The sequence below is a fragment of the Mus musculus genome, chromosome 12 (assembly GCF_000001635.26).
Source record: "Mus musculus strain C57BL/6J chromosome 12, GRCm38.p6 C57BL/6J".
Classification (NCBI taxonomy): Eukaryota; Metazoa; Chordata; class Mammalia; order Rodentia; family Muridae; genus Mus; species Mus musculus.
Window position 1 is genome coordinate 25,388,278 of NC_000078.6, and position 24,223 is coordinate 25,412,500.

The window sequence follows — 24,223 nt, forward strand, 5'->3', positions numbered from 1 at the left end:
CAGGGCTCCAAAGTGAGGGTCTGTAAAGATTTTGATGTACAAAACCACTTGTCCTTGTGTCTGTCTGCCTGTCTTTGCTTTTCCCAAATGCATATCCTAACCTATCTGAGTTTGCTTGTCTCATGGAACATGAAATAAGATCTTTGCCCTTTAGTCATGCTCAGGTTTGCCACAGTGGATCTGTGTTCCTGGACTCTGAGCCTTGTGTATGTATATGTATATCTGTATGTGTATGGTATGTATGTTTGTGTGTGTGTGTGCTTATGTATGAGATATGTATGTGTGTGGTTATATGTGTGGTATTTAGTATATGTGTGTTTGTGTTTGTGTGTGTGTGTGTGTGTGTGTGTGTGTGCACACGCCTTCTAGGGCAGGTCTCTGTCTGACATGTTCATCCCTACATCAATATTTCTTTTCATCTGACCTCTTCTAGCCTGTTAGTAGGGCATGAAGTCCCTTGGGCTAGAGGCTTTTGATAGCAACCTATAAATTGCTTTTTAAATAGCCTGATGATTATTCTTTATAACAATTTGCATTTCATTTTAATTAAAATACGAGTCTCCTTTTTACTCTTCCCATCTTCTTGGTGCATAGTTCGTTCATTAGTTTGAGCTTTGTGGCGCAGAGTTCTGAGCCCTCACTGCCTTTCACCATCCTTTTCAGTCACAGGCTTGGAGAGGCACAGTGAGGTGGACATGCTCAGGTGGACATGGGGACACAAACAGCCTGGGCATGGCCAGGAGCTCCTGGCAAAGCTCCTGAAAAGGCCAGCTTCCTTTTGGATGTGACAACACGAGGTTATAATTCATATATTGCTTCAACCACAGTGACCTGATCAGGTAGGTGACTAATCCCCTGGGTCCTCCTGCCTTGCCAGGCCTGGCTCCTCACTGGAAGATCCAGTGGCTCGAGAGGAAGGAAACAGTACTTTCCTCACCGTGGGCCAGGGGAGAAAGGGGAACAGATGTGATCCTGGCTTCCTTGCAGAGCAGCCCCTGTGTATAATCTGCCTCTTGCATTTGCTGTGAGTCCTGACTCACAGGGGAGACTTCGGGCAGGGAGGAACAGAAACCTGAGGTCTGGACTCAACAGGACCCTCCCTGCCAACCTCGACAAGGCCTGTGTGTCTTCTTAGTTTCCTGTCACTTGCCACAGAAGCAGGGTTCCAGTTGGTTTCTGGATAGGTCAGATGTAGCAACCTTTGGGTGGGTCCCTTGGGTGCTGGCTCACTGGGACTCTGCTGAGCCACTTGGGGCGGTTCAAGCACAGAGGGTTCTCTACTTTAAAAGAGTCAGGTTTTCCTCGAGGATTTTGCCTCTGCCTGATGTTGACAGCTGGCCTCAGAGGTCAAGCTGACCGTGTAAATGACCATAATGGATGACTTACCCAATGATTTTATTTAGTTGTTCAGTACTCATTGGATACTCCCGGGCTAGGCACTGTGTGTAGGACTACGTGAGAATCCAGCATAGCCCTTGAGACATGGGCAGGGTAGTGGCAGAGGGTATGGATATGGAACAAAACAGAGATGTCAGGAACCCAGAGAGGGTATGCCTTCTGGGGAAACTGAAGCTAGGAGATTTTCTGTCTCACTTGACCCCTCTGAAATTCTTGCTTTCAGGCTCTTGAACTGTGCAGTCTCTGTAGAGAGGGTGGAAGAAAAAGCCCTCTTTTGTAGTGAGTACTAGAGTAGTTTCCCCAACTCTCTTTTCAGAGTTCAAATCCCTGGCTCCTGCTTGTATTTTGTCTGTCACCTTCTGCAGAAGTTCTTGCATGGCCTTGGCTCTCCTGGCTTAGGGTCTGGCTGTAGCAGTTGTATAAAGCTCAGCCCTTCACCTGGATCGAGGCAACGATTTGAGAGCATTCACTCTAGAGAGCACTTGAAGACTGACAGATGTCCTCAATGGGTGTCACTCAACTTCTATCACACCCCGCTTTTCTTATTTCCTTAGAGATAAATCTCTCTGGTGGTCCTGAAGAGCCACATACATATTGTCACTTTCTGCACAGAGTCTGTATCTGGAGAAGAGACTATGAAAGTGGTTTTGATAACCCACTGAAAGTGGGAAATGGAGGGAAGAGCATGATGGGACACGATATAAACCCACTGCATAATGGGACAGAATATAAACCTGCTGCATGGTGGGAAAGGATGTAAACCTGCTGCATGATGGGACAGGATGTAAACCCACTGCATGATGGGACAGGATATAAATCTGCTGCATGATGGGACAGGATGTAAACTCACTGTATGACTAGCACAAGGGGAAATGGTAGCTGGCAGGTCTGTGGTTGTGGTGATCTGAATGTGAAGCGTTCCCCACAGGCTTCTGGGTTTTAACACTTCATCTCCAGCTGGTGGTGCCATGCAGGGAGATTATGGAACTTTTAGGTAAGGAGATAGAGACTCCCTGGAGGAAGGATTCCTGGGGGTGGGCCTTGAACTTTTATAGCCCCACTCTGCATCCTGTTCTCTTTCTGCTTCCTGGTTGTGAATGCAACATGACCAGTAGCCTGTCACTCCTGATGTCATGCTTCGCCTACCATAATGGACTAGAGGCCCAAATAAACTGTTCCTTCTCAAAGCCGCTTCTTGCAGAGTATCTTGTCCCAATGAAAGTAATTAAAACAATGCTATTGAAGGTCTCTGGGAAAAAAAAATGAGGGTCAGAGTCTTTTGAATTGATCTGTACCAAACAATAATTCTCTGGCCTTGTTTCAGGTTCACATAAATTCTCTTACTTTCTCCATTATTAACACAAGAACTTAGACTTAAGTAAACCAATAAAAAATGGGGTACAGAGCTAAACAGAGACTCAGGACTTCATGTTCAACATCCTTAGTCATCAGGGAAATGCAAATCAAAAATGATTCTGAGACTCTACCTTACACCAATCAGAATGGCTAAGATCAGTAATTCAAGCCACAGCACATGCTGACGAGGATGTGGAGAAAGGGGAATATTTCTCCATTGCTGGTGGGATTGCAAACTTGTACAACTACTCTGTAAATCAATCTGGCAGTTTCTCTGAAAATTGGTAATAGTTCTGCCTGAAGATCCAGCTATATGGCTCCTGGGTACAGACCCAAAAGATACTCCACCATACTACAAGGACACATGCTCTACTATGTTCATAGTAGCTTTATTCATCACAGCCAGAAACTGAACAACCTAGACGTCCCTTAACCAAAGAATAGATACAAAAATGTGGTTCATTTACATAATAGAATAATATTCAGCTATTAAAAACAAGGACATTGTGAATTTTGTAGGTAAATGGGTAGAACTAGAAAATATCTGGAGTGAAGTCACCCAGACCCAAAAGGAAATGCATGATATATATTCACTGATAAGTAGATATTAGTCATAAAGTACAGGATACCCATGACACACCCCACAGACCCCCACACCCAAAACAAGAGGGATGGCCCAAGTGAGGATGCTTGAATCTCACTTAGAAGGGGGAATAAAACTTTCATAGGGGCAGAGCGGGGAAGGGAACTATATGGGAGAGGGGACTGGGAGGGGAATGAGGGGTGAGGATCAGGTGTGGAGAGAGACAGGAGAGAGGACCAGGAGAATGAATGGAAATTCTTAGCTGCTGAGAACTGGGGGGATGGAGGAATCTCTAGGAAGCCCCAGAGACCTGGGATGCAGGAGGCTTTCAGGAGTCAGGCAGGTGACTTTATCCAAGATGTCAAACAGTTGGGACATGAAACTAGAGGAGGCCACCTCCTATAGCCAGACAGGACCCCAAGTGGAGGAATAAGGACACCAGACCACTCACAAAACTTTCGACCCCCAAATTTGTCCGGTCTAAAAGCAAGGCAGGCACAAAGATGGATCAGAGACTAAAGGAATAGTCAACCAATAACCAGCCCAACTTGAGATGCAGCCCATGGGCAAGCACAAATCTCTGACAATACTAATAATACCTTGTTGTGCTTGCAGACAGGAGCCTATAATATAACTGTCCTCTGCGAGGCTCTACCCAGCAGCTGACTGAAACAGATGAAGATAACCATAGCCAAATGTTGAACAGAATTAGAGGATTCTTATGGAAGAGTTGGGGGAAGGATCGAAGGCCCTGAAGGGGATAGGATCACCGCAGGAAGACCAACAGAGTTAACTAACTTTGTCCCTTGGCAGCTCTCACAGACTGAGCCACCAACCAAAGAGCATACACAGTTGGACTAAGGCCCCTGACACATAGAGCAACCTTGTCTGACCACAGTAGGAGAGGATACACCAAACCCTGCAAAGACTTGATGCAACAGTGTGGAGGGATAGCCAGGGCGGGGGGGGGCACCCTCTCAGAGGAGAAGGAGCAGAGGTGTGTGTGTGGGGGGGAGGGACTCTCTTGGGGAGACTGGGAGGGGGTCAGTGTTCGGGGTATTAATAAATTAATCTTAAAAACCTCATCTATTGTTTTTTTTTTATAGACTCTATGTAACAAATAAAATCCTAACAATTTGCTGTCAATTAGGAGAGATCACATTTCTAAGTGATTTGCCTTTGGTTTTTAAAAGAGACAAATTTGATTGTCTCTGAGGTGTAGGAGATTACCAATAGCTTTTTACTCTCATAGATTCTGGTAGTTTTCCACCTGTAGTCATGGGGACCGTCTGGACATTATACTGTATATCACAGTTGTCTAGAACATAAGTATACTATGCAGTTGGAACAGATAAGCAAGTAGTGGTGAGAAGTCTGATCATATTCATTCTCTCTCTCTCTCTCTCTCTCTCTCTCTCTCTCTCTCTCTCTCTCTCTCTCTCTCTCTCTCTTTCTCTCTGTTAAGGATTGAGAAAAATCTAGGGTGTTCTACATTTGTGACAGCTTCAGCCACAAGGAAATCTGAGGCTGAACAGATTAAAGTGTTCCTTCCCACCATTGGCACAGGGAGCCTGCTATTTGTGTCAATCAAGCAGTGACATCATTTGGATGCCATAGTTCTGTTTGGACTCTATGCTATGATGTAGCAGATCCCAGTGGTACTCAGGATATGTAAACTAGGGAAGGACAACTTAGTGTTAGTTACCTTTTTTCAGCACTGTGACAACACACTGAAAAATAAGAAATGAAGGTTTTTGTTTTTCATTTTTATTTTTCACAGTGTTAACTTACAGTCTGCCATGGCAGGAAAGTCATTACAGTTGGAACTAGAGGCATTCAGCCACATTGGATCTGCCATTAGGAAGCAAACTGAGATGAATGTGGCTTTCTCCTTTCTGGTAAGTCAGAGACATCAGCCTGGCGAATAGCTGGACACTTTTAGGGTGGCTCACCCCATTTCAATTAAATTAGAAACTCTTTTACAGACGTTTCCAGAGGTTTGTCTCCTAGATGGTTCTAGCTTCTGTTAATCTGTCAACCAATATTAACTATGACGAGCACCAAAGGGAGCTGCGGCCAGGCCTGAAGAGCCTCAGTGAATGGCTTGCTTTCCTGAGAAAGGCCAATCATCAGTGCCTGCCCCATGAGAGGAGTGGCCCCTTCCATGCTTTTTGGCCATGTCAGTCATGCAGCATGTTACTTTGGGATATTAAATAGCACATGTCCAGGCTGGCTTCTGTCAGAATCACTAACTTGAAAGATTGGGAGGGTCCACCACAAAGAGAAGTAGACTGGACTCTAAGATTGGACACAAGCAAAGTCAGAGAGAACAGGGAAGTTTCACAAACACTAGGCCCGTCCTCCCTCATGTCACCCACTCGTGTTCTGGTATTTCCTCATCAGCTCTTCCCCGTGATCTTCTATGGAGATGATGGATTGATTCACTTGTCCATGAAGACATTGACTGCAGGCAGTGTTTCCCAGGGGCTGTCTTGAAGGACAGCAACTAGGAGAGACCCTCTGGGGACATGTGCCTGGAGGAGGGCATTTGGCCATCTCTTTTGTAGGAGAAACAAAGTACCTTACGCTGAAGTTCTATGTATGTGGTGTTTGTAGCAAAACTACTGTCAGTGTAATCTTCTGCAGAGAAAACATCATAGAATACAGAAGGCAAAGCTAGCTCGGGAAAGATTCCTGGAACTGAGTAGAGTGTGAAGACCCATGTGCCACACCGCACCTCCTCTGTAGAAGTGCCAGTAAGCCATTAAGAAAACAGGATGGCTTTGGTATTGACACCATTTTATCTGTCATCAGCCACCTAGCACAGGTCTGGGTGTCACAGTGGCAGAGAGGAAGTGAGTTTTGAACATGAAAATGACACCACAGGTTGATGTGTTTAAGTGCTTGGTCCCCAGCTAGTGGCACATTTTGGAAAAGTGGCCCCTGAGGTTAACATCTCTGCCCTGCTTCCTGCTCACCATTTGTTTCCTGCTTCACTGAGATATGAACCAGCACCCTGACACTCTCGAAGCATAGCCTATGGCCTCCCCTGCCGTTATCCCACCATGGCAGTAAAGGATCTGTCCTTCTTGTCTTATACCATGAACAAACATATATCATTCTTCCTTTGTATTTTCAGGTTTTTGGTCACAGCAGAAAGAAAGTAACATAAGAATGTTAACCAAGAGTCAGACAATGGGTGTAGACCACTAGGTAAGTGTTCTGGACTAGTGGTAGGTAGTGCAAGCTGAAAGAGGAGGAATCTTTGTGTGTGTGATTGGATACACACACACACACACACACACACACACATTCAAGTGTCTACAATGTGTGTGGAGAACAGAAGATAAGCCTAGGTGTCATTCCTTACTGCCATTATCCATCTTATATTTTGAGACAGAATTTCTCATTGGCCTGTAGCTGGTGTTTGCTCCTTTGTGGGTTCTTCCTTCCATCCTTCTCCATCCTTTCCCCACCCTTTCAACCCCCTAACACTAGATAGGAGAGGAAAAGTAGGGGGTCAAGGGGGTTTATGTTTTTATTGGTTATTTTATTTATTTGCATTTCAAATATTATCCCCCTTCCTGGTTTCCCCTCTGCATATCCCTTGTCCCCTCCCCCTACTTCTATGAGGGTGCTCTTCCACCCACCCAACCCACCCACTCCTACCTCACTGCCCTAGCATTCCCCTATGCTTGGGCATTGAGCCTTCACAGGTCCAAGCTCCTCCCTTCCTATTGATGCCAGATAAAGCCATCCTCCCCTACATAAGCAGCTGGAGCCATGGGCCCCTTCATGTATACTCTTTGGCTGGTGATTTAGTCCCTGGGAGCTCTGGGTGGGGTCTGCTTGGTTGATATTGTTGTTCTTCCTATGGGGTTGCAAACCCCTTCAGCTCCTTCAATCCTTCCTCTAGCTCCTCCATCAGGGTCCCCATTGCTAAGTCTGATGGTTGGCTGCAAGCATCTGCATCTGTATTGGTCAGGCTCTGGCAGAGCCTCTTAGGAGGCAACAATACCAGGCTCCTGTCAGCAAGTATTTCTTGGCATCAGCAATAGTGTCTGGGTTTGGTGGCTGCATATGGGATGGATCCCCAGGTGGGGCAGTCTCTGGGTGGCCTTTCCTTCGATCTCTGCTCCACTTTTTGTCCCTGTATTTATTTTAGACAGGAGCAATTATGGGTTAAAATTTTTTGAGATGAGTGGGTGGCCTGATACCTCAACCAGCGGCTGTGCCTAACCTCTAGATATGGTCTCTACAGGTTCTCTCTCCAGTTTATGAATTTTTTAAAGACACAAAAATTCCAAAATTTGTCACTACATTGGCCTGAACTTGGTAAGTACGCCAATTTGACTGGCCATTCAGTCTCAGGGCTTTGCCCATGTCTTCCCTGGCACTGGGATTTCAATCTACTTGCAACAATACCCTTCTCATGTGGGCTCAGATCTGCCTGTTTATGTAGCAAGCACTTCATCATCTGAGCCATCTTCCCAGTCCATAGGAGAGGGATCTTGAGTCAGTTATGGAGGAGGGGTTGATGAGTACTGGATGGAGCTTGGAGATCAAGGTAGCAGACAGGTTACCATTGAATCTGTCAGTCATAGTCATAGTCATAGTCATAGTCATAGTCTGTGACTACATCCATGAACATGGAAGGTAAAGGTGAGTGTTTCCAAGCCTGACGGGACCCACACTGTGGAAGGAGACAAATGACTCCTGAAAGTTGTCTTTTGATTTCCACATATGCACTCTGATACTCAAGTGTTCCCACACATACACAAACAATAAATAAGTGTTTTATTTTCTCAAAATACCAGGTTCCCAGTCATTCTTGAGAGACAACAGTGACCTCAGGCAACTCTTCACTTCTGCTTCTGGTGTCCTCTTAGACTGTGATCTGTTAAGTCCTCATTTCAAGAATCAAAATAAATCTCCAAGTTATTAGATGTGTACAGTGTTTATTATGAGTACTTAGCCTTGCATATGATGATATAGAATTACCAGAGGCAAGTTGTTAGTCCCCCCCTTCCCAATTATTGATAATGTTGAGATTTAGCCTCTCTGTACACGGACTCTGCTAGGAGTAGGTTTCATGATAACAGCCACTTTAAATGGTGAGGATGGACAACATGATGGATGCACTGACCAAGAGGTCAGTGTTTGTCACCTTGACATGAACCAGAGTCACCCAGGGAACCTCAGCTGACTGAATTGCCTCCATCAGATTGGCCTATAAGTGAGTCTATGGGGGTAATGTATTGATTAATGTTTGATGTTGGAGGACCCAGCCTAATGTGAGCATTGTCACCCCAGGGACCTGGATTGTATAAGAAAGCAAGCTGAACAAGCAAGGAGAAGCAAGCTACTAAGCAGCCTTCCTCTGTCACCTCTGCTTCACCTTCCTGCCTGTAGGTTCCTGCCTGGAATTCTTGCCACAATGTCCCATCATAGAAGACTAGAAGCTACAAGATGAAAGAAATCCTTTTTCCTCCAACTTGCCTTTGGTCAGTGTTTAATCACAGCAGCAGAAACTAAGCTAGGAAAGTATTGACACTCCAGGAGGTTTAGTTGAGAAGGATGGACACACACACACACACACACACACACACACACACACACACACACACACACACACACACATGCAGAGAGAGAGAGAGAGAGAGAGACCAACATTTATCAGATGTTACCAAACTATTTCAACAATTGCCTTGCACAATACAGTTGAGACAATAAAATTGAAAATAAATTAAAGCCATTTAAACAACTGTTTTATGGAACAAATATACATGATTTGAATATTTATGATGAATAAAATCAGATTAAGTTGCCGACCCTCCCTCCCCCATCTGTCATCAATGATGCAAAACTTCTGGGAGTAAGTTATTGAGTTTTTGTGACACTCTTTGCTTAAATATAAATAAACTAATCACATTTTCCAGCTTGTAAAATAGTTCATTAAGTTGAGGAGGCAGCGAAAATGGTACCCTACCCCCAAGAAGCATATGATCAGCTATGCAGGATGAGGGGAATTGAATATGGTTCAACATCTAAATAAAGGGAATCTCCAAAGCATAAGAAATCATAGCAAATTTTATACAGCTGATGACCATGTTTTATATTGACTCTAAAAATACTGTTAATTTAAAAAATAAGTTTAAAGTGTTTTGACACTGTCCCAGAGTAGCCTGAGTGTGCTATAGGTGTTAATTCTGTAGGATTGTCAATCCTCATATCAGGGCTCCATATAGACTCAACATCTCACCCCTCTCATTGCTGCTTCTGCTCACCTTGTTGTCATTCTGTTCATGACACTCAAGTCTCCATGTTGCCTTTGTCATTATTTTCTGCTCACCCTGACTATATTACTTTTATGCCATTATGACCAGACTATTAAATGAAGCAACTTGGGAGAGATGGGTTTATCTTGGCTCACATTTCAGGAGATTTCAGAGTAGTGCCCTTATTTTGAACCCCACATAGAAACCCATATATATCTCCATATCCTTACCCTGAATTTCATTTACTTATTATTTATTTTATAGAACTGGATATTGAACCCAGGGCCTCATCAATGCTCAGCAAGTACCTCATCACTGGCCTGTATCCCCAGCCACCAGCTTCTATTTTTATTTCAAGGCAAGTTCTTTATTTAGTTGCCCAGTTGGCCTTGAACTTACTCTGTAACCCACAGAGAACTTGAACCTGGGATCCTCCTGCCTCAGACTCTATTCCCATGATGCCAGGGCTCTAGGATTATGCTACCATGCATGTCTCAGCATCCCTAATTTCAATGAGTTTACAAAGTCCCTTTGCCCTATGAAATAACACAGTGACAAGCTTTGAGGATGAGAGTGTGTCTACATTCTTTGATGGTTCATTTTTCAGACAGCTTTTTTTTTTTTATTCTGTCAATTTTTGGAACATTTGAGACTTGGCCCTTGGCCCCTGGTCCCATTTTCTTCTCTAGCCAAATTTTACAAAAGGGACCACTAAGGGCTATTAAGGTTTTAATCACTATCTATATTAGAACCCAAATCTGTATCTATATCTTATCTGTCTACAGGTCTATGGTTCACTTGGATGTCCAGTACAGAAGATAAAGCCAACGAGAAGCTATGGATGTTGAGAATGGTGAAAGGGTGAGTGTGAGAGATAGGGGCAGTGGGCTGGGAGACAACATAGGGAGCTGCCCTGGTGTAGGGGCAGAAGCGAATGTCAGTTAGCCAGGTCTCATGCTGATGGAAGTGGACAGTATAACATGCAGCTGGGGTGAAAGGGGAACTGGACAGGGGAAGTAGATAGGGCCATATTACAAACCTTTGTTGTTTACGTTCAAAGTAGCAAGCAGCTACCCAGGGAGTTTAAACAAAAGGCGGTGGCTAGCAGCCCTCACCAGATGTGTCATATGGCTAAGGAAATTGGGAAAACACAAATGCCTCAATACCCAGAAGTTAAAGTGTAGCCTAGAAGGACAGACATGAAAAAAAAAGCCACATACTATCAGGGCAAATCTAGCATTAACTAACATTGAACCTCTCCCTTGGAGGACTGCTCATATGAACACCCTTGGGAAGGACCTGGACATCAGATGCTATAAGCTGACAGTCACCCTCCCTACAAAGGAGAACATGATCGACCTCGACAAGATCACAGCTATATTGGGCATGTCATGCTTTTTCAAGTACAGTGGGAAAGAAGTTTGCTTCACCCAGAGAGAAGCAACTCTGTTTTCCCAGGTGGAAGTTAAGGTTTGATCAATGCTCGCAGGTGACTATTTGTAGCTCAGAGGGTCCCAGGGTGTCCTTGGATCTGTTCCGTGTTTGCTCACTCGCCTGCTGTCTGCTGTCTCCTTGATTTCTTGATTTCATTAGGAGATAGGAGCTTATAATACTGTGGAGAAATGTAAAGCTATTAGTGGGTCATTGTTGAAGTCAGAGCATGCCCTGTTAAGCTTCTTAGAAAACCAGTGGTAGCCAATGATACAGGGATTAAGCTCTCTCTCTCTCTCTCTCTCTCTCTCTCTCTCTCTCTCTCTCTCTCTCTCTCTGTATACTTGGTGAATGGTTCATGAACCAATCTGTCATGAGGAACTTAAATGTGATAAGCTCTGTCAGTGAGGGCACATGGGCTGTTGCTGAATTCAATGACTTTTTCCTCTTACCTCTCTGTTTTGCTATTTTCCCAGACCCGAAGCACCATTTCCAAATGTTTCTGTCACCTTGGAGCAATGTTGGGCAGTCATTCAGGTGCTCCTAGGCTTCTGCTAATACTTAGAGTTGAAATGATAATAGGATATGATGGTTAGACTAGAGGATGGACAGATAAATGATAAAACATCATTTTAGGGCATGCCTGTGAAAGTGTGTGAATGTCCGTGTGTGTGTGTATGTGCATGCATATTGCATGTTCATATATGTGCATATTCAAGGCTGCTCATGCCTATGTGTAGCCATGCTGAGGCCAGAGGAAGACCTCACGTGTTTGAAAGAATCTGCCCTTGTGATCCCTGGAAGTCAGATTTTTGACTGTAGGTCCATTTAGGTTGCCTGAGATCAGAACCATGATCTAGGACTACTTCTTCCCCTCCTTCTCCTAAATACTCTGAGGGCTGTGGGTACACCAGTATGATGGTGAGACCCACAGAGGAGCGTAGCCTGGTCTTCCTTCCCCTGGGTGCAGTTCTCTGTGTAGTGACTCTGGACAAGTGTCTCAGTCTGTTCTTGTCTTGGCCTTCTTGGTTATAGCAGGAGGAATTCGCATAGGGTGAATTTCATAGGCCATTAGCGTATGTGATGTGGCAGCCACTCCCAAGCTTTCTGTTATCTTTACCTCCAACTTCACCTCCTTTTACCTTTGTTCCTAAGCTGTTGAACAGCTGACACCTCTCCCTCAAGGTCCTTGAGTCCCAGCAGAGGACTTCACACCCAGGTTGGCGAGCCTTTTGCTCAGAAGGAATAGTGGACTGGCGGGTGTTCTCTTCTTGTTTAACAGATATTTTTAGCTTTTCTAAAAGCTTCTCACTCACTCCAAGTCTTAAAAAGGACGAAACTGTTCCAAAAATGCTTATGTTCTGACAGGAGTTGAGAAGTTTTTTTTTTTTTTTCCTCTTCTCCAAACAATCCCTCACTGACATGGTGAAGGGGAAGCCGGAGTGTAGGGACACCATACTAGATCCCAAGAGCTAGGGCAGTGGGCTCTGTGAGCTTGTAGTAGGTGAGCTTTCTCAATCAAATTGGTCCTGAATATTTTGGGTTGATCTTGCATGGCTGTGTGTGTAGGGTGTGCACGTGACAGAATCATGAGGTAAACTAAAGGTTCCTTTTCACCAACCATCCTCCTGGTAAATGTGACTTTTTTAAGTCACAAGGCCATGTTGATGGCAGCAGGGATGGTCAGAGAGTCTGGTCCCAAAGCTGAAATGAAAAGTGACCCCAAACTGAAGCAACAGTTTGCATAGCTGTCAAGACTCAGTTTGAAATGGCCCAGAGGTTAATGTGTACTGCTCTTGTGACAGGAAAGAGGGAGAGAAGCACCCAGTCAAGTAGTCCTCTAGTGACTACTGGCATCTTTATACATTATTGCTGTTCTTACTCTTTAGGACAGTCTTGGAATTGGGTCTAATTTATATTTTTGATTCCTTAAAATTAGCTAGTCACTTGGTAATTGCTAAGCTGTTGGATCTCAGACTTTTTGATTTGTGTCTTTCAGAGCTAATTCAAAACTTGCTCATATTCTGAAATAATGATTTGGCCCCGTATCTTGATGAAAAAAACAAAAAACAAAAACAACAACAACAAAAAAGAACCAACCATGATTTAGTTTCATTTACATCAAACTCAAAGCACACTGTGAATGCAGCCTCTTCAAGGGGATGCTTGCTATTCCTTTGCAGAGATTGTTTATATCAACATCAGTCCAAGATCAAAGAATATCTCCCTCTAGCCCATGATGCTCAGTCCCATTTTCTAGAGGTCAACAGTAGAGGCAGATGTCTGAGTGAATGCCTGAGTCAGGTAAGCGGGGGAGGGGGGGCGCAAATGTCCTCCTTTCATCCTGTATGTATGTAGCTCACTTTTTTTTTCAATTGAAATTATGGAATGATGTTACTCCTTTGGTAGAGTTTTTAGGAGACAGCTTTGTCTAGTCACCGTTGTTTCTCAATACTTTGAGGCCAGCTGAGAGCTGAGGTTCTTGCAGTCACAATATGATAGTGCTGGGATATATGGACTTAAGTCTGAATTCAGAGCAGCCTGTGGGACTGCAGAGAGATCCAGAATGTTTGACTTAGTGGTAGTGTCTTGTATGCCTTATGCTTTTTTTTTAGTGTGGGTAGAGAGGAACTGTTCTGGGCACGATGGAGGTGCTCTCCATGTGTTCTTATAGCCCTATCCCAAGGCAGGTGTTATGAGTCTTTCATTTCAGAAATTGAGGAACATCCTGGGGTATGTTCTTAGGTCTTCCTGAAGTTAATGCTAATACATGCTGGCCACTAAAAGCATAATCATAATAGATTCTAGGGTCACAAATATGAAAGCTTAAGATGGCAGAAGGTTGATGTTTATGTTTTGGAGAAATTGGTACTTGAAAGGCAAAGGAATAGACATATATTGGCTCCTTGTGCTTAAGCAAATCTTTTTGTTCAATAAAATTTACCATAGACATACAAAGTAGATGATATTGTCATTATTTGTAGATAAGACTTTGGATAATTTGCCCAGATGTTTATATAATATCTGAGAAAAGATGGTCATGGGGTCAGGTTTAAGGGATATACTTTGGGACTTGAGCCATGACTGAAATAGACTTTGCCAAGCAAGGCTTGCTCAGCTTGTGTTTGATCATCCACTGGAGCAATACACTTCTTCACTAGGAAGGGGTTTCATTCAGCCCTCTGTGGAGTATCATTGTACATAAGAACCAGCTTCTAGGTATACACACACACACATACATACATACACACACACACACACACACACACACACACACACAGAGAGAGAGAGACATGAACATACACACCACCCCCACCACTACTACCAAAACCAAAAACAGAAGAAGGAATCAAAAATCAAGATTTATCCACTTATCAGTGAGTACATATTGTGTGAGTTCTTTTGTGATTGGGTTACCTCACTCAGGATGATGCCCTCCAGGAACTTAGAATGCCCAAGATATAAGATACAATTTGCTAAATGCATGAAACTCAAGAAGAACGAAGACCAAAGTGTGGACTCTTTGCCCCTTCTTAGAATTGGGAACAAAACACCCATGGAAGGAGTTACAGAGACAAAGTTTGGAGCTGAGACGAAAGGATGGATCATCTAGAGACTGCCCTATCCGGGGATCCATCCCATAATCAGCTTCCAAACACTGACACCATTGCACACACTAGCAAGATTTTGCTGAAAGGACCCAGATATAGCTGTCTCTTGTGAGACTATGCCGGGGCCTAGCAAACACAGAAGTGGATGCTCACAGTCAGCTATTGGATTGGGGATCACAGGGCCCCCAATGGAGAAGATAGAGAAAGTACCCAAGGAGCTAAAGGGATCTGCAATCCTATAGGTGGAACAACAATATGAACTAACCAGTTACCCCCCCCCCCCCCGAGCTCGTGTCTCTAGCTGCATATGAATCAGAAGATGGCCTAGTCGGCCATCAGTGGAAAGAGAGGCCCATTGGTCATGCAAACTTTATATGCCTCAGTACAGGGGAACGCCAGGGCCAAGAAGTGGGAGTGGGTGGGTGGGGGAGTGGGTGGGGGACTTTTGGGATAGCATTGTAAATGTAAATGAAATAAATACCCAATTAAAAAATCAAGATTTAAATAAACAGTTGTCAGAAAGAATGTATGAAGACTAAAGGACCGTTAATCAATTTGTTAAAGAAATTAAAGAAAAAGATAGGCACCATAGATGAAATGAGACAGATTTTTTTTTTACACAATAATTTGGTTGCAATCTGCAAAAACAAAATGTAGAGTTAGAATCCATAACCAAAGGGGAAAATTAGGACTATAAAAAGCAGTACTAGAGATAGTAAGCCCATTAGATATGCAGAAGTCTTGGGGAGACCTCCATGACTCTCCTCATACCATCTTGGAGCACATTGTATGTGCTTCAGTCATAGCGGGATGGGCTTCCAAAATGCAAACCTCTTGTGTTAGTTGGCTAGTTCTGTCACAGAAAGGGCCACTAATGTAACAGGATGGAGCTTGAAGTCAGAAGTCGAGAGCTGCTAAGGTTCTTTCTAAAGACCCCATTGGTAACCCCATTACACATCAGTCTCCTAGCTTCTTGGCTATGTCTGGCGGTGGTTGACTGCAGAACATTACCTAATTCTCTGCCTTCATCTTCATGAGGTTTTCCTGCCTCATTCACCAGCATCCCCCTGTACAGCTTTCACCTGTGTTCAGATTTCCCTTCCATGAGGACTGTGATCAATAATCTTGGTTGTCAAACTGATGGGATCAGGAAGAGACAAGCTTCTGGGTACACCTGGAAGGTATTTATTTGATTTATTTATTTGATTGACCAGGTTATCTGAAGTGGGAGAACCAATCTTGAGTATAGGTGGCCCTTCAGATAGCATCCCAGATGAAAGGGAGTCCGAGAGAAAAGCTCTTCTCTTTGTTTTATTGCCTTCCAATGTGGACTGAAGACCAGTGGCTGCCCCTAAATCCTCTAGACTTTCAGTTTCAGGTTGGGCATGCTTAGGCATCTGGCCTTGTGTACTAAACAGCTACTGGGTTCTTAGCTTTTCTAGTATGAAGACAGCTATTGTTGGCCTGTCTAAACCATGTTGCATAAGCAATCTAATAAATCCCATTGACTATAGCTTAATTTCATGGGTTCTGATTCTCTAGATGAACCTGACTGATACAAAGATATAGGCTATCTTCTATTAAGATCCACTCTAAATAGTTCATTTTAACTGTACCCCTCTGTGGACATTATTTCCAAATGAAGACAAATCATAGGCCCTGGAGACAGGCATTTCAGTATATCTTTGTTGAGGAAGGCTCTTCGTTCCTAACCCCCGAGTCATCTAACATTTTATCTGAACACGCTGTATGCTTGCAATCATGAGTTAGTACGAATAAATTTTAAAGACATCAAGTAGTAGAGGCCATATTTGTATGATGCTCTCCTTGACACTCTTCAACTCTTTCTGGTGACAGTTAACGGGTTCTTCCTTTACTCTTCTGGGGGAAAGCTTTCAAGTTTCATTTACCTCTTATTTGAGAGTGTATAATGTTCGGTGTAATAGATTCTCACAAAAAATGAAACTTTGGTAGAAAAAAATAATTTTATTTATTTATTTATTATAAACCTTATTATAAAAAAGACTTGCAAATAAGGAACATCACATACCCAAGTTAACCAGATCCAAAGACTATGCATCTCAATAAACCGCTGTACAGTTGGAATAACCATCCCAAAGCCATGGAGATTTACACCGAGCTTCACACTTTCACTCTGGAATCATTGCATGAACTTATCCAATACCAAAACATCACCAATAAAATCTATGGCAGAATTATCCCAGGAAAAATAATTAGCTTTACATCCGTTTTCAAAACTCACTTCTGTTGCCTGAAGTCAGTTCTTCTGCCCTAATATTTAGCCTTTCTTGTTCAAGGATTGTTTTACTGAGATTTTTTTTGTCTCCTTTCTTTATACCCCCAATTTTTATTTCTCAAATCTTCTTATAGAGCAGATGATAAATAAACACATTTTGAATTCTCCTGACCTCTTTGTAAAACATAAAATCCTTCACTAAGTGAATGCAAACTTTTTGATCAATGATCAGCATGTAAGTCCTAGAAACTCGTAAGCTATGTGGGATCCCCGTGAGTGTGAAACCCACAGCATCCCTCATTGCCTTCCCTGCCTTTCTCACGACTGTCACAAAACTGGAAGCTTTTGCAATGATGTCTGCCAGTGCACAGAGTCTCAGGTCGTTAAGCAGAAATTGACTGACATCTGGGGTGTGGAGACATTTGCCCACAGAATATGGCCTCGTTCACTTGGGATGAGTCATGTCTCTAAGTCTTGGCCCAGGAGCAAACAGTTGGATGTTCCAGGGAATTCTGCCCTGGTTTCTTTCAACCATGAAATGCTCTTTTTGGAAGTGGTGGGATTAAGGGATGTGCAGAAGGCCCTTCTTTTGTTGTTGTTGGTGTGTATGGTTTTTTGTTTTTAATTTTTAATTTTTTATTAGATATTTTCTTTATTTACATTTCAAATGTTATCTCCTTTCTTGGTTTCCCCTCCAAAAATATCCTATCTCCTCCCCACTCCCCCTGCTCACCAACCCACCCACTCCTGCTTCCTGGCCCTGACATTCCCCTATACCGGGGCATAGAACCTTCACAGGACCAAGGGCCTCTCCTCCCATTGAAAATTAACTGATCTCTCTCTCTCTCTCTCTCTCTCTCTCTCTCTCTCCCTCCCCAGTGAGTTCCTTATTTAGGGTTTTTATTGCTGTGAAGAGACACCATGACCAAAGCAACTCTTACAAAATAAAATATTTAAATTGGGCTTTCTTGCAGTTTCAGAAGGCTAGTTCATTATCATTATGGCAGGGAAGGTGCCCACATGTAGGAATGGTGCTGGAGGAGTGGCTGAAAGCTTTACATCCTGACCCACAGGCAACAGGTAGAAAGCCACTTGCCCTGGTATGGGATTTTAAACTCAAAGCCCACCTTGCCAATGAGATGGATCTTCCAACAAGACCATACCGTCTAATTCTTCTCAAACAGTTCAGCAACTGGGGACTAAGCATGCACATATATGAGCCAATGGGGGCTATTATCCAAACCAGCACAGTGGTGAGGGTTGGACATGGAGCTCAGTTCAAGCTACAGAAGCACTCCACTACTAAGCTCCAGCTACACCCAGAGCAAGAGGCTTCGCAGCTTCTCCAGAACCTAGCACAAATTACTTTATTTTTCTTCTGTATTGCGGATGGTTCTCAGAACCTTGCATGTGCTAAGCAAGTACTCTACCACTGAGCTATGTCTTCAGCTCTGGGCTTACATTGAAGGGATCTCTGTTTTCTTGAATTTCACAGTTGGCTATGATTTTTCTAGACTACTATGAATTGTCTTGCTTTATATCACACTCAGTCAACTCCCCCAGGCATCTGATGCTATACTTATGAGCAAATGTTCAAGAAAAAAAAAAAAAAAGATCCGTTTCTATCCATTCTCCACTTCTAGGTCACAGATCAGCTAGGTTCAACATATATTTCTCTTAGCATGTGTTAGCCTAGGATCTTGAAGATGACTTAGTTGATAAAATGCTTGCCAAGAAGCCATGAGGACCCATGTTAGATCCCTAGAACAAGCCTGGATTACACCTTTAATTCCAGCCCTGAGGAAGTGGTGAGTCAACCTAGCTCAGTGGATAAGCGCCATTCTACCTCAAAACTAAAGTAGACCATCATTAAGGACGATGCCCCACACCAACCTTTGCCTTCCACACTCTCTTACACACACATATACTACACACACACACACACACACACACACACACACACACACACACACACACACACACAAATATGTATATGTATATATATGTAAATGAAAAATAAATTTAAACAAAATAAGTCCTATTCCAAATTTATATATATATATATATATATATATATATATATATGAACCTGATAAATTTGGCTGAAATTTAGAAATTCCCTATATCCTTTTGACACTCTGGTGAAGGAATCTGACCTCAAGAGCTTGATTCTGTGGACAAGCCTAGATTTGCACAGTGTTCACAGTTCTAGGCTTACCAAGCAGTGTCAGGAGGCTACTTGGCACCCATTTCTTTTTCAGTTAAAGGGACAGGAATGCCATGGGTGCTCTTCTCAAGTGACTGGAGTGTTTTTTAAAAGCAAAGTACACTTGGAGGCAGTCAGGTAGGGCTCTCGATGTGCGTGGCAGCAGTAGCCCAGAAGTTTGCTTCATCTCTGTGGCAGACCCTTCATGATTCATATGACTGGGTGCATGGAGAAATAGACCCTGTGGGAGGTCAAGCAGTTGGTCCAGGGTTCTACAACTGGCCAATGGCAGAGAAGCTCAGAAGCCAGGGTGACTGAGTTTAGAGCTTCAGTCATCCCTCTCTGGCATCCACAGACCTGTGAGGGGAGGAGTTTAGATACACGCCTAGACTTTCATCAGGGTTTGTGTGTGATATAGCTCAGCCTGTGTGGTGCCGTGTATCACTTACCTCTACAATACTCTACCACACTTTGAAGAGTTGTTTCATGTCTCGGCATAACGGAAACTTCCATCTCCCATCAACAAATGACCTTTTATTAGCTGGCGAGAGCAGCTCACATACCAGTGATTCAGTATCATGTGTTGTTGAGCAGGCTTGCCACCACCTGCCTGTTCCCCACCGCTCAGTTCCCTCCCTCACACTTTAAGACAGGGAGTTGCAGGGGATAAAGCATAAGGCCCTTGTTAATTGCAAATTAATAGTGCCAGGAGTATATACAGATGGTACCTGAAGTTGGTTGCCGACGGCATCATATTCTAGTCTATTTTCCTTTCCTGTAACTCGACCGTTCATCAAGGAAAGAAGAGTAGGCCTTAGCGCCTGTTCAGCTCTGCATTTGTGCAGGAGGAAACACATGCTTTATCTCTGCTTACCTTTGTGCTTATCTTATAAGCTGGGTGAATTTTGCTTTATTTGCTTATTAATGTTAAGCGGTTTCATGTTTCGTGGTTTATAGGACCCAGGTTCAGCTCTCTGACCAGGCGTACTGTGTGTATCTGATGAGAATTTTCTAGTCAATATTGTGTTGTATTGGTTTGTACATTCTAAAGCAGTTCCCCATGGGCTGGCATTGTAGTCAGATCACGTGATCACACCTGTGCTTTGAGTGGCACTTCGAGGACATTTATCAAATGAAGTTTTTGTTTGTTTGTTTGTTTTTTGTTTAAGATTTTTTTAAAGAAAAAAGAATCATGTCAATTGCCAGAGTCAATTAATTAAATGCAAAATTCAGAATCTATAACACAGAACAACCACTGTGCCAAACTAGCTGACTCAAGAAAAAGCTCATTCGCCATTTGTCCAGAGCTCACAGGGACTCTAACTTCAAAGATTCCATGCTGCTTCTATGCATGGCTCCGTGGAAGACACACTGTCTCCCAAGATTATTACCAAAATGAGAGACTTTTCACCTTAGAATGAGCAGCAATAACTTGGATATCATGACAGACCCTGAAGTCGATTTTAAGTGTAAGGACCATTTTTGTCACATTTGCTAATGAGGACAATGCTGTCTTTGCTCATGTCACTGGAAAGCAGATTTTGAGTGGTCTCCAATCATTGTAGCATATACTGTCCTGGACAATGTCCTTGGGGGTCCTGATAAGAGTCTCCAGGGCTATAGTGGGATCTTTCTAGAGAGAATATAGGTCATCAGAGAGTGCATCTTGTGAGAGGTGCACAGAGGTGGGCAGATGGAATGTAGTGAATAGCCAAGGCCATTATTTTCAGCCTGGGAACCTGAAGACTGGCAAGGCTTCTAAAACAGGATCCTGCCAAGAGTTTGGAAGTTGAAAGTGGGGCCCAATTCATGAGCTAACTTCTAATACCCTCCCATAATCCTTCCCCCCACCCCCTCTCTCCCTCTTCTCTGAGCAGGTGGGTCTCCACCCCCTGGGTATCCCCTCACCCTGGCACATTAAGTCTCTGCGAGGCTAGGTGCTTCTTCTCCCACTGAGGCCAGGAAAGGAAGCCCAGCTAGAACATATCCCATGAATAGGCAACAGCTCTTAGGATAGCCTCTGATCCAGTTGTTCAGGACCCACCAAGCTGCACATCTGCTACATATGTGCTGTGAAGCCTAGGTTCAACCTGTATATGGTCTTTTGTTGGTGGGTCAGTCTCTGAGAGTCCCAAGGGTCCAGGTTAGTTGACTCTGTTGGTCTTTCTGTGGAGTTCTGATCCTCTTTGGGGGCACAACTCTTCCCCCCTATTCTTCCACCAGACTCCCCAAGCTTCATCCACTGTTTTGTTGTGGGTGTCTGCATCTGTCTAAGTCAGTTTCTGGGTGGATCCTCTCAGAGGACAGCCATCTAGATCCATGTCTATAAGCATAACAGAGTATCATTAATAGTGTCAAGGATTGGTGCTCGCTCATGGGATGGGTCTCAAGTTGGCTGTTCCCTCAGTCTCTGCTCCATCCCCTGTCCCTGCATTTCTTATAGACAGGATAACATTTGGGTGGAAAGTTTTATGGGTGGGTTGGTGTCCCACTGCTCCTCTGGGGTTACTGCCTGTCTACAGGAGGTGGCCTCTTCAGGTTCCATGTTCCCAGTGCTGTGAGTCAGAGCGGTGAGTCTTAATGCAACTATACTCGGGAAGTGACAGAAACCCCTTCTATCTAATAGGGAATAATTACCCCACATGGCTGCAGTCCACCTGCTGCTGAGGCAGCCCCTTGAACTGGTCAGGGTATCTTTCTACAGTGGTTATATCAAATTCTAAGAACCCTGTGAGCCCTGTCTACACTAACTCTGTAAGCTTGGCCAACAGTGTGATAAATCCTCACCATGCCTAAGTTCAATTGCATCTTCGGCAGCTGTCTTTCAACTCTCAAATTAAACCTGAAAGCAGTTTTTCTTACTTCGGGGAGGAAAACGTGTTATGGTGGGGGAAGATAATCTTCCAGGCAAATTAACAGATAAGGGTCTACCAGGTGACAAAACACCTAATCTCTTTATCACAGCCAAGGCATTTTTACCAAGCCAGAAAATAATATAGAAATATCTTCTTACTTTCAATGTGATTTTCAAGATGGAGATCAGAAATTAAAATGAAACTGGAACTTATTGTAAATAGAAACTTCTCTCTCTCTAAATATATATATATATGTATATATATATATAATATAGTAACTGATAGATAAACACACACATATATACATATGTATATGTGTATATATTTCATTTCCCACATTTTTATGAGGTTATAAAGATGCCCGAGGAACAAAACTTTTTCTGATGGTAATAGAATGAGCAATGAGGACAGCATTTTCAGAATATTAATTGTTGCTGAGATAACTATCCTGTCACTTCAGGGCCTATGTTGAGGCTTAAAATCAGAGCTGGCGAATTAATGCAGCCGTTCATTATACAGCCAGAAGCTACATCGTTTACCAGTTCATTATGGCTCAAATCAGAAGCTCTATTCCCCCAGCCTCCCCAGGGTTATGAACCAGATCAGGGAGCCGTATCATTCCACAAAATAGTATCTCAAGGTTCCTTCCTCGATCATTGCACAGTGTTTCTTATTAACAGGTCCTATGTTGGAGAGCTGGTAGGTCCTCCCCCCTCCCCCTCCAACTCCTCCCTCTCCTCCTCCTTTTCCTCCTCTTCCTCTGCCACACCATGCTCTTCTTTGAGTCTGCTACCTTCTGAGGAGGTATGGCAGGAGCTTTCCCATCCCCAAATTAAGCCATGTAGTTGACCACTCAGATATCAGCTGCCGAATATGGGGTGTCCCCTAGCTAACTTGGGCTTTGCTGGAACTGTTGTTTCCTGAGACAAAGCCACAGGCAGTGTCTAGACAACACAAGAGATCACCGGGAAGTAAGAAAAATACCAAATTCCCATGTTGTTTACAGATAACAACTTTAAGTATAGCTTCCTGTACTATACAATCAGTTTGGACCTTGTTCCAACATTTTACTTTTAATGAATTTTAGTGAAGTTTTATCTGAATGAGCAACAGTGTTCCAGGCTCGGGGTCACAACCACAAATGAAGTTTTCTTTAGAGCCATTACCAGGGGCCGAAGGATAATCCTGGTTCTCCAGCTGGGTTACTTCCTGTCCAAACAGCTAGGCAACAGCTTTCTTTTATTTTGCTATTTTGGTTTTGTTTGTTTGTTTGTTTATTATTTATTTTTAGTTTCTTTTAAAGCTTTATTAGCATGTCTTACTAACTAGACATCATGCTGGGTTTTATTGTGACATTTTTCATGGGTGTTTATAATGAGCTTTGATCTATGCTCTTTTCATTGTCCTCTCTCACTCCCAATGACTCTTTCCTCTTCCCTAACTAACTGGTTTGTATTTGCTCAGTCCAGGGAGTGACACTATTAGAAGGTGTATCCTTGTCAGAGTGTGGCCTTGTTGGAGTAGGTGTGTCACTGTGGGCATGGGCTTGAAGACCCTAGTCCTAGTTGCCTGGGAGCCAGTCTTCTTCTATTTGACTTCCAAACAAGATGTAGAACTCTCAGCTCCTTCTGCACCATGCCTGCCTGGACACTGCCATGCTCCCACCTTGATGGTAATGGACTGAAACTCTGAACCTGTAAGCCAGCCCCAATTAAATGTTGTCCTTATAAGACTTGCTTTGGTCATGGTGTCTGTTCACAAAACCCTAACCAAGACAGTAACCCCACTTTCATTTTCATGGTGTGTGTGTGTTTGTGTGTGTGTGACACAATGAATCTCTTAGGATTGGTTACAGACTCATGTTACAGTTTAGGTATTATTTACAGGAGCATGGACAATGTGCCAGTGGATACATTACTAAAGAAAATGTCTCCATTTACCTAGCACTATTAAGCTCCTGAAGATACTCAGGGAGGGTTGAACCTCAGACGATTTTGTTTTATTATTTTGTCCCTTTTCATTTATTTTATTTCGTTTTCCTTGCTGGTTAGCATTTGCTCTCTGACACCCACAGGAAGTTGAGAGAACCATGAACGTGCTTGCATTTCCCCATAGGATTTTTTTTTTTGAGCAGCCAGGGAAACACGGCGAGTGTTTTGTGTACTCTCTGCATGCATTCATTTCACTTCTCCAGCCAGGAAGACAGGGCTCAGCCCTGGAAGGCTCCAGGGAAGGCACTGCCAGCTGC

At 43.5% G+C, this 24,223-nt stretch overlaps 1 long non-coding RNA gene across 1 annotated transcript in view; it reads left to right on the forward strand.

Annotated features, from left to right (window-relative positions):
- Nucleotides 1–24,223, forward strand: part of Gm36723 — a 115,967-nt gene that overhangs the window by 32,377 nt on the left and 59,367 nt on the right. The window contains exons 4-9 of the long non-coding RNA XR_001780577.2: nucleotides 664–839; nucleotides 5,118–5,235; nucleotides 6,477–6,550; nucleotides 7,599–7,672; nucleotides 8,651–8,841; nucleotides 10,401–10,476. This is a non-coding gene — a long non-coding RNA (predicted gene, 36723). The remainder of the gene's footprint in view (nucleotides 1–663; nucleotides 840–5,117; nucleotides 5,236–6,476; nucleotides 6,551–7,598; nucleotides 7,673–8,650; nucleotides 8,842–10,400; nucleotides 10,477–24,223) is intronic.